Here is a 10,552-nt window from a genome sequence, read left to right as displayed (position 1 = left end):
CCCCCTCTAGAGCATAAAAAGTACCTGAGTTATGGCTACAGGTGACTCACCTCCATTTAGTTCTGAGTCTGGAAACCTGACCTATAGGTAAGTACAACTGCTCTTTGAAGGAAATGACCATTTATTTAAAATGGAGCCAAAGGAGCAAGTCTTGGTATCCCTCTTTTATACATTTGCTCACACAGAAAGTGACAGACCCTAGCCCTGTGAGGCTTCAAACCCCCAGGCTCCACCTTCCAAAAGAGTGCCCCCACCATCAGGCTATGGCTTGGATGGAAGGTGGGCATTCTCCACCTTTCCTGTTGAGACTGTGGTACTGTAGATCCGTTGGGTCAGAAAGAGAGCACAAGATGAAACATGACTGTGTTGCCTGATGCTAAGGGTCCTCCCTTTGGACACAGAAGACAAAGCTAACAGTTTAACTGGGGCAGAGAGTGGTGAGTAAGGCACCAGCCCCAGGCACTGACTTAGAGGGGTTCCAGAAATGGTGCTCCTGCCTCCCTCCCAGTTCTTGCCATGGCATTAACAGCCCTATACCACCTGGTCCTAGAAACTGGGTGTGGGGACACTGGGAGCAGGCAAGACCACCATCCTCTTCCCCAACTCTCCAGTTCTTGGCACCCCCTTCTCCCAGCACAGGGAGTTTTGCCCAGGGCATGAAAGTCATTAGTTATGGAAAACGCTCATGAAAAAGCTGAGCTCTTTCTTCATTTTTCCATGCTCAAGGGACATGTGCCTAGTTTAGAACTTAAATAAAGGTTTGTTGTGATGCCTAAAGAGAAAGTGAAGTTCCTGAACTGATACCAGGTTAATCAGGAAAACAAATCTGTATGACAGGAAATAGAATAAATAAGGCTGTTACTAGTAAGATGTTTAGCAAGAGTCTGCTGCACAGAACCATGGTTGCCAATGAGTACGTGAGGTGTAAATAGCAGTGCTTTTTCATTTGAGTTCACTGGCCTCAATTGTCACTTCCAGTATGTCAATCATAGCTGTGACTGTAGGGCAGTGTAAACATACCTGAGATCACTTTAAACTAGCTAGCTTTGGTGCAAATTGCAGCGTAGCTGTGACAGCAGAGAGCTCAGCACTGACTGTAAAACTCCCTTGAGGAAGCAAGGTAGATACTCTGGCTGCACTGTTAGGTGTGCTTGAGCTACTTATAAAAAAGCTATCTTGGGAATGTGTTGATGAACTGTGAGTCGACATAGCCTAACACTGACTATACACCTTCCCTCTGCACGCATCTGTCACTGACAAAAGCAGGGGTATTCTACCTCAGGCACCTTACACATTAACTGGTTTAAGTGATCAGAAACTGGTTTAAACCTGTCACAGAACAGAATTTCAGTGAACATAAACCAGTTTCAAAATGGTTGAAACTGCTTTGAGATAAACTTGGTTGAATGTAGTATCAGACTTAACTGATTTAGGTCAAACTGGTTTATAAAACTTCTGTCCCAGCCCTCTTCCTGGTTCAAGTTAAATCACAGCCCCCACCCAGCATCCTAGCAGGCTCTCCAGCTCCTCCCCTCTGCCCTCTAGCTGGAGCAGTGAGGGCTGGCTGACAAGGGGGTGGGGAAGGGCAAGCCCGGCTGGGGATGCAGCCCAGTCTGCAGAGGGGGACTGCCTCCCTGCAAAGTCTGGCTGGGGGGTTAAACATCCCTTCCCCCACTCAAACTTAGTCCAGGCTGCAACTGTGGACTTCAAATCCACAGGAAGTCCACAGTTCCCCAGAGGAAGTTATGAGAAACCCTGTAGAGTCCAGCTGTTGTAATTCTAGACTGCAAATCCCAGAGACCTTGGGGGCAGTAGGAAGAGGAAGTGAACACACAGCCAGAGGGCCCTGCTCTAGTGCCCCCCTCCCAAGCTTCTGGCCTGGGCCACTGCAGGTATGTTGCTGCATTTCTTGAATCAAAGGTAAATGTCTGTTCACTTCTGCTTCAATTTAATCTGTGCAGTTTAGATTAACCTGCAAACACTGAATTGATTCAGCCTCAGGCTGTACCTAGCCTTACTGCATGCTGCACGTAGAATTTTGACTTTCTATGATATGGGTCGCTTGAAGTGGGCTATTACCCTTTAGACAGGTATACAGATCTCCCTGAGCTATGCACAGGATATTAACTTAAGAGCTGTATTTTCCCCTGTTGTCTTGCATGTTACAGTGCTGCTGAATATTCATTGGTGGTACCAGGATAGTCCAGTCATGCAAATGTTTTTCACTTGGTAAACGCAGAATGCTTTTGTGCTCACACTCAGTAATCTGAGGGAAGGAGATATGGGTGAAGAATGTCTTAATGGAACAAATGGAATGAATTATATTGACAACTTATGGCACTGACATTTTTCTTGGTATTTGAGACACTTTTATTTCAGTAGGTGACATGGGGTAAAGTGAGTGTATACTGGCTAATGTAAAAGTGTATGTTTATTGAGTCGAGTATTGGCTGAATTTACTTTACTGTGGTTAGTTGTATTTTGGGGTGGGGTTAGGAGTAGTTCCTGGCTCTATTTTTTATTAGATTGTATTTTTAACTTCTGGTACAGTCAAATGCACCCTCAGAGAGGTGCAGTTTTTATAAAGATTAATAAACAAATTTAAATAATAAGGATCTATTTGCATTCCTGTACTATGTGGCCTGCAAGCAAACTCAGGTCTCTGTTTTTACAAATTGCCAAACAGGACCAAAAGAATGTTGTTTGCTTATAATTGTAGAAATCCTGGCGGGTACTTGAACAGCACTACAGATATAATGCAGCCTCCAAATGCATTCTCCAGCCAAAAGTAAGGGGCTGCTCTGCACAAGGGGATTCAAATCACAGCGAGACACCTTAGTGCAGGAGTAGGCAAAATGCAGCCTGCAAGGGCATTCTATCTGGCCCGTGGGGGTCCCTACAAAATTTAGAAAATTAATATTCATCTGTCCCTGGCTGCCTGTCATGTGGCCCTCGATGGCTTGCCAAATCTCAGTGAGCGGCCCTCCACCCAAAATAATTGCTTGCCCCTGCCTTAGTGTAAAAGCAGCACAGATGCATTCAAATGAATGGTCAGGATTGTCTCTTCTATTTCCCATGCTTCCGTGTGGAGGACGGCCTTCCCCAAAATATGCACTCAACATGATGGCTGGGTACCTACCCCATCTATGGTCCTCTGCACTGCTATTGCACCATATGTATTATGGGATTGTTCTTTCTGTGTGTGGCTACAGAAGGTAACCAAAGTCTCCATGTTCTGCATTCAGATTTAAAGCTCTGAAAGTCCTGTTTTCTCTCTTGCTGTTCCATGGTGGCTGCAGCTATTTTTAACATATTGAAAGATCACTGTGGTTAAAGGAGTTCTCCATGCTGCAGTGTTGGTAGTCATGAATATTGAATAGCTTGTGAACATGTATTTGCTGCCAGATGGCTATAGCTTTGCAAGCCAGCAGTTGTGCTACCATGAAGTTTTGGCAGTGGTTTTTGGACCTGCAGCAGGACCTGGAGGACAGTGAGGAAGTTGATGAAGTTGAGGAGGATGACCTAATTGGGATGCTGTGTCATGAGGAGTTTTACTTGGGACAGTGGCACTTCTAAGCTTGAGAAATAAGCTTGGGTTGTGCTGGAGACCCAACATAATCAACCATGGCTGTAGAAGCTCAGAGGGACAAAGAATACTTTCCTGGAGATCAGTGCAGACCTTACCCGAGAGCTACAGAAGCAACCCCCTAATGCAAGAGTTCTCTTGTCCCTTGCTATCTTTAAACCCAGCACTCCAGAGTAATAAAAGTCTTGCAAGCAAGCCGAGGAAGTATCAGTTGGATGAATGGACTGTAAGGTGATTAGAAAGCTGGCTGGATTGTCTGGCTCAATGGGTAGTAATCAATGGCTCAATGTCTAGATGGCAGCCATTACAAGTGAAGTGCCGCAGGGGTTGGTCCTGGGGCTGGTTTGGTTCAATATCTTCATTAATTGTCTGGAAGATGGGGTGGATTACATCCTCAGCAAGTTCACAGATGACACCAAGCTGGGGGGAGTAGTAGATACACTGGAGGGTAGGACAAGGATTCAGAGTGACCTAGACAAATTGGAGGATTGGGCCAAAAGAAATCTTATGAGGTTCAGCAAGGACAAGTGCAAAGTCCTGCACTTAAGACAGAACAATCCCATGCACTTCTGCAACCTGGTGAATGACTGGCTAAGCAGCAACTCTGCAGGAAAGGACCAGGGGGTTACAGTGGACAATAAGCTGGGTATGAGTTAGCAGTGTGTCCTTGTTGCCAACAAGGCTAACAACATACTGGGCTGCATTAGTAGGAGTGTTGCCAGCAGATCAAGGGAAATAATTATTCTACTTTATTCTGCACTGGTGAGGCCACATATGGAATACTATGTCCAGTTTTGGACCCCACACTGTAGCAAGGATGTGGACACATTGGAGAGAGTCCAGCGGAGAGCAACGAATATGGTGAGGGGGCTGGGGGACATGACTTCTGAGGAGAGGCTGAGGGAACTGGGTTTTAGTCTACAGAAGAGAAGACTGGGCGCGTCTACATGTGAGGCTACGTTGACGTAGAGTGCTATGGCATCCACAGTTGTCTACAAGTGACCGGCAACTACTGCACCATAGCAACATGCTCCCCCATTATAGCATACTGCTAGGACAAAATAGCTGCTAAAAATAACCATGCGCCGTGGGTACAGTGCACAGTACAGGTGGTTCCTGTACCGTGTTTTAGTGCTTCCAAAAGTACTTCCTTTTGGAAGTACTAAAGCATGGCATGGTAACAACATTGCTGTAGGGCAATGTGTAGATGTGCCCACTGAGAGGGGATTTGATAGCAGCCTTTAACTACCTGAAGGGTGGTTCCAAAGAGGATGGAGCTGGACTGTTCTCATTGGTGACAGATGACAGAACAAGGAGCCATGGTCTCAAGTTGCAGCAAGGAAGCTTTAGGTTGTATATTAAGAAAAACTTTCTCGTTAGGAGGGTGGTGGAGCACTGGAACAGGTTACATAGAGAGGTGGGGGAATCTCCATCTTTGGACCTTTTTAAGGCCTGGCTTGACAAAGCCCTGGCTGGAATGATCTAATTGGGGATAGTTCTGCTTTGAGCAGGGGGTTGGACTGGATGACCTCCTGAGGTTCTTTCCAACCTGAATTTTCTATGATTCTAAGTCTTTAGCTAACCAAGTATGTGTAAACAGATTAATGGCTATGGCTGTAGCCGTGGAGGTGTGTCCTTGTAATACAAAGATGCCATCACCACAAGTTGTAAGGTATGCCAATCCTCAGGAGGTTATTCATTGCTTTGTATGTCTGGGGGTTTCCCAACTTCCTTTTATTTGTACCCATGCTAGGTCTTGGAGTTCATATATAAGAAAGAGGTTGTTTTTCCCTTGTGGTGTATCTCAGGGTTAGCCACTGATCTCTACCAGTGCTACTCCAAGTCATGGAAAATTACTGGAACTCTTGTCTGTTTCCCTATGAAAAAGGGAGTTTTGCCAGGGCAGCTAACACCATTAAGAGTATTGGCCTTCCTTTTTCTTGCAGCCCCTGTTTGATTTCTAGGATCCTGACTGATGAGGCCTTTCATTGGGCATTTGTCTTGTAGAAAATAGCTGTTTTAACTACTGCCTAAGCACCTACAGGATGACAGTGTATTATGCCTTTGAGAGAATGAAAGGTAGATGGCAGGTGGTAACAAGAAGCCTCGAGGCAATCAAGCAATACCTATTTTGGTTGATATCCGAGTGCTGTGTTTCATAGTTTCATAGTTGGTAGGGTCGGAAGGGACCTGAGCAGATCATCAAGTCCGACCCCCTGCCATGGCAGGAAAGAGTACTGGGGTCAAATGACCCCAGCTAGGTAATTATCTAGCCTCCTTTTGAAGACCCCCAGGGTAGGAGCGAGCACCACTTTCCCTAGCCGCCCTGACAGTGAAGTAACGCCTCCTGATGTCTAGTCTGAATCTACCCTCTGCCAGCTTGTGCCTGTTATTTCTAGTCACTCCTGGTAGTGCTCGGGGGAACAGGGACTCCCCCAATGCCTGCTGGTCCCCCCTGACTAGCTTGTAAATAGCGGCCCCCCAGACCCCCTGCCTTCTCTTGTGGAGGCTGAACAGGTTCAGGTCCTGTAGCCTCTCCTCGTAGGGCCTGCCCTGTTGCCCCCTGATCATGTGAGTGGCCCTCCTCTGAACCCTCTCCATATTGGCCACATCCCTCCTGAAGTGTAGCGCCCAGAACTGGACGCAGTACTCCAACTGCGGCCTGACCAATGTTGCATAGAAGGGGAGGATCACCTCCTTGGACATGCTTGCGGACCTGCACAGCATCTGTGAAAACAAGCAAAAAAGCCTTACTTAAGGGTGGGGAAGCAGAGTTTCAGCAGCTTCTAGGATAGCTTGTCAGTTCATAAGATGCTCCCCTCCTAAATGATGGCTGCTAGGGAATTTTTACCAAAGTTGCCTTTGATGGGTGTTTAATAGAAGTCCATAGAAAATTGATAGACAAAAGTTTCTGATCAGCTAAAACTGATGACAGCTTTCCAAAAAGTCAAATTTCTACCTTGTGCTTAAATACACTGGAGGGAAAAAATGTAAAACCTGATTATGATGACAAATCTACCTGGCACCTGGTAGAAAATCCTGCCCAGTTTTTGAGTATGTGGTAATATTTTTTTTTATAAAGGGCAAATGGTTTTGTTAAAGACCATATTTATGACTGTCTTTTACTACTCATAGAGATGTCTAAATATGTCTCCCTTTTGCCCTTCTGTTGCATCACTTAATGTCATCCAGTCTGATGTTTATTAATCTCTTTCTACCCTGTATTAATGCTTCAACTGGTTGTCATTCATGGTAAGTGAAGGGTAGGTTAGGGATAGTTGATAACCATTGGCTATTCATTCCTTTGAGCACATACTAACATAGTTTCTCTGTTCATATTGTGTGTTTCGCCTTTTGAAAGCATTTGAACAGGTTATTTTTTAAAATAACTGTGGGCACTGACAAATGTGGGGAAAAAGCCCCACAAAACTCCAAAAATGCACTTTACCAGAAGCAGCAACTCATTACTTTGACCAGCAGCATTTGTATAGATCAGGTGCTTCAGCAAAGCTTTTTGGTGCTTTTACCTAATAGCTGATTGAATCAGCTATTAGATAAAAGCTCCAAAAAGCCCTGAGGAAGCACCTGATCTATATAGACATTGGGAAAGCCAGGGCCAACTAATGCCAGGTCTCTTCTGAACATGCGCTGGGCTCAGTGTGGGAGTGCACTGAGTTTAAAGTAAAGCACTGTCCCTTCACCCCCATGTCTACAAGCAGCCTGTTTTCTAAGTTGTGATTCATTGCACAGTAGTTGAGTATTTGGGCTTTCCCTTGAATAGATGGTTGTAAACCTACCTTTCTAGCACTTTTCTTAAAGAGATCATATCCATCCATGCCCTTTATGTTGAGGTAAACCTCATTGCTGCTGATTTAATGGCCTTATAATTGAACTCCACACATTTCACACTTGTGTTCTGTTTTGCCCTCTTTTAGGCCTTGCTGGAGTATGGATTGATATAAACACTGACCAGCGCATATACAAATCACACAGGCCCTGCTAACAGCGTGAACTGAAGTAAGCCCCAGTGAATATGAGATTAAGCATACCATATATGGATTATAGAGAAGTGCTGGAAATATAGCTTGTTAGTTTTAGAGGTGCTTCAAGGACAACAGATAGAGAATGAATTGATAAGACTAGTACAGACTACAGAAACAAAGATCAAAGTAACCTGGTAAACAGGTGTCCTCATCTGGTGTGAAGGGTACACTAATTGGTGAGAAGTAGGATGTGGATGATGTCACTTAAAGCTATTTTAGTAGCTGGTGAGAACTATGCTGTGTATGCTGTAAAAACAAAGTTATTTTGATTGGTGTATAAAAAAGGACCTGGGAACCCTTAATCCTTAGGGGTTATGTCCATGCCTATACCATGCCCGCAAATGACCCAGCTAGAATCATGAACCTGCTAGTCATGGACTAGCTAGCACCATGCACCTGTTAGTTAATGCACAGCCTTGTTTGTACACAATAAACCAGGCCAGGCTTTTTGGCACCAATGTCTCTTTCTTGTAACAATCAGATTGTTAGGGGCACAGCATGACAAACAGTTATCCTGACAGAACTTGCATCCTTACTAAAGGAGTGTGATGTGACCAGAAACTCCTAACTCCTGAACAACACCAATGGAGTTAGATAGTAACATTGACAGAGTCTGTCTTGACAACACTGGTGGCTTTCTGCAGTCCTACAGCTCTTAAGACGTGTCTAGACAGCAAACTCACCATGCCAGGCAGGGGTTTGGCTTCAGGTATGCTGGATTGCACCAAGTGTGGCCTCCTAAACTGGACATGATGTGGCCACATTGGTGCTGCACTCACAGTGGGTGACTTTCCTTGGGGGAAAGTGTTTTGCAAGGTGAAGTGCTAATTTGTGCACCCAGAGCACCGAATCGATGATGCTGTACTGCGCCTGATTCGGAAGACTGCCCACATGGAACAGCACAGGACATTTGAGGGTTCCACTGTCTGGATGTGTAGACATACTTTTAATGGTATCTTAGACACGGGCTTTAACACTAAGGCATCATTTTCAAGCCTGTGGGGATATTGCCTTCCTCTTGGGTGGGTCTAACAGTCTCATTTGAGACAGGGAATCTCAGTCATCCATGATAAATTAATCAATTTTGACATTTACAAAATAGGGAACAGATAGAAACAAACATTGAGGATTCATCCACACTAGGAAAGGAAGGGTGTCCTCACTTGTTGTTAGCTGACCCATGGTAACTCGCATACAGTAAAAACCTTCTGAAGACAACGCAGTTTGGTGACCTGCTAATACATTGTAATACTACTGTTTACCTTGTCTTCAATAAGACTTTACTGTGTATTTGTTACCACAGATCAGACATCACAGGGTAAGAACATCATACCTTTTCTCCTAGTGAAGACAAGGCCTCAGTGTTTCAATCAGTCTAACCTGATTTACTGCGAGTCTCCTCCTTTTGTTCTATCCTTAGCTTCAGCCAATGAATGGTACTGTAAATAGCACTGCCCTAGAAAAACAAACATGAAGAAAGAAGTTTTGTTAAATGAAAAAAAAAACTCATTTCCTGAAAGCAGGAAACAAATATGACCTTAGGGTTCCCTGAAAGAGCTGTAGTAAATATATTGGAAATCAACGGAGCAACATCAGTTTTCGTTAGCTAAGGATTTGACCCTCTATCTTGGGAGTGCTTATAAAGCATGGGAGACTAATTGTGAAATGAGATGATTTTTTCCTACCTATGAGGCACTCTAATAGCTGTCAGTAGGAAGCAACTGCAGCTATTTTGCCCTATACCTTATCTAAGTTATTGATGAAGTAGAACTTATGTAATAAATATAGTTAAGGCAGCAAATGTTCTCTTTCTCAGGAAGAAAAGTTCTACAACTCTTAATAATTATATAGTAATACTGTGCTGCTAATCCAGCACTGATCACTTTTTGCAACTTGACTAACCATATGATTGAGAGCCATATTCCATATCATCCTCTCTGTTTTTGTGACAATGAGAATGGAAAGTATAGCACACCTGTTCCACTGCCCAATAGTCTGAGATAGGAATGGTATAAATTAACATTCTCCTTTCCTGCAACACGTTATTAAAGCTCCTCTGAATATCCAGGATTCCAAGGGTTCAGGCAAGCTGTGGCATGCCGAGGTTAAAGGTCTTTGCAGCTTCCTTCACTACTGCAATCCTACTAGCGTTTTCCCATGCAAGATAATTTTGACCTTGTTTGTACATGTTGTGTGGATTCAGACTCTGTGGTGCAGGCACAAGATGTTAGCTTGTGGGACATGGTACCTACACAGAGATAACTGGGCAGTCTGTCCATATGGTCTGTCAGATTCCTATGCGAGTCCATGAATATCTGGGTATATTATGGGTATATATAAAGTATATGGAATTATGGGTATATATAAAGTATGCTGTTAGTTGAGGAATTTTGCACTCCATATTGAAGTAAACAAGTGAAAAATGCATCACTTAACACTCTATGAGTTAATTATAGATAATCTTTGTCAGCAAATATGCAATGTTAGCAGCCAGCTATCAGTAATTCTATTCTAGAAAATAGGAAAGGGTGGAAATTACCACCACCGGCTTCTCAGCTTGAAGGATGGAGTGGTAAGAAAATACCACACTGTATCAATGAATTGTTTTCCAGGTTGAATTAATTGTGGCACAGGCAGGAAATCACACCCACCAAGGAGAGAAAGGTGTCAATGAAACATCACTCTTGGCAACCCTCGGTGCTGCAGAGCGCATAAACAAAGAAACAAAGATAAGAGCTGTCGTTACATTTGTAATGCTTCAAAATGAGAGAGAATCTAATGAAGATGTTTGCTTGATTACCTGATGTAGGAGGAGTCATCAGTTCCTCAGTTTGTTTCAGGGATGTACTTGGTAGCATGCTGGTCTGAGACGAAAAGAAATACAAAAATCTAGAACTCTTGGTTCCGAAATGATACCTTTTAT

General features: G+C 44.0%; 1 long non-coding RNA gene across 1 annotated transcript; it reads left to right on the top strand.

Moving 5' to 3' along the window:
- Window positions 1-1,645: 1,645 nt before the first annotated feature.
- Window positions 1,646-10,320, top strand: LOC102370072. The gene is made up of 3 exons (XR_323908.2): window positions 1,646-1,892; window positions 7,522-7,603; window positions 10,242-10,320. It is a non-coding gene; the product is annotated as an uncharacterized LOC102370072 (long non-coding RNA).
- Window positions 10,321-10,552: the final 232 nt, after the last annotated feature.

This window comes from Alligator sinensis, unplaced genomic scaffold, assembly GCF_000455745.1.
Source record: "Alligator sinensis unplaced genomic scaffold, ASM45574v1 scaffold166_1, whole genome shotgun sequence".
Taxonomy (NCBI): Eukaryota; Metazoa; Chordata; order Crocodylia; family Alligatoridae; genus Alligator; species Alligator sinensis.
This window is presented reverse-complemented; position numbering and strand designations above follow the sequence as displayed.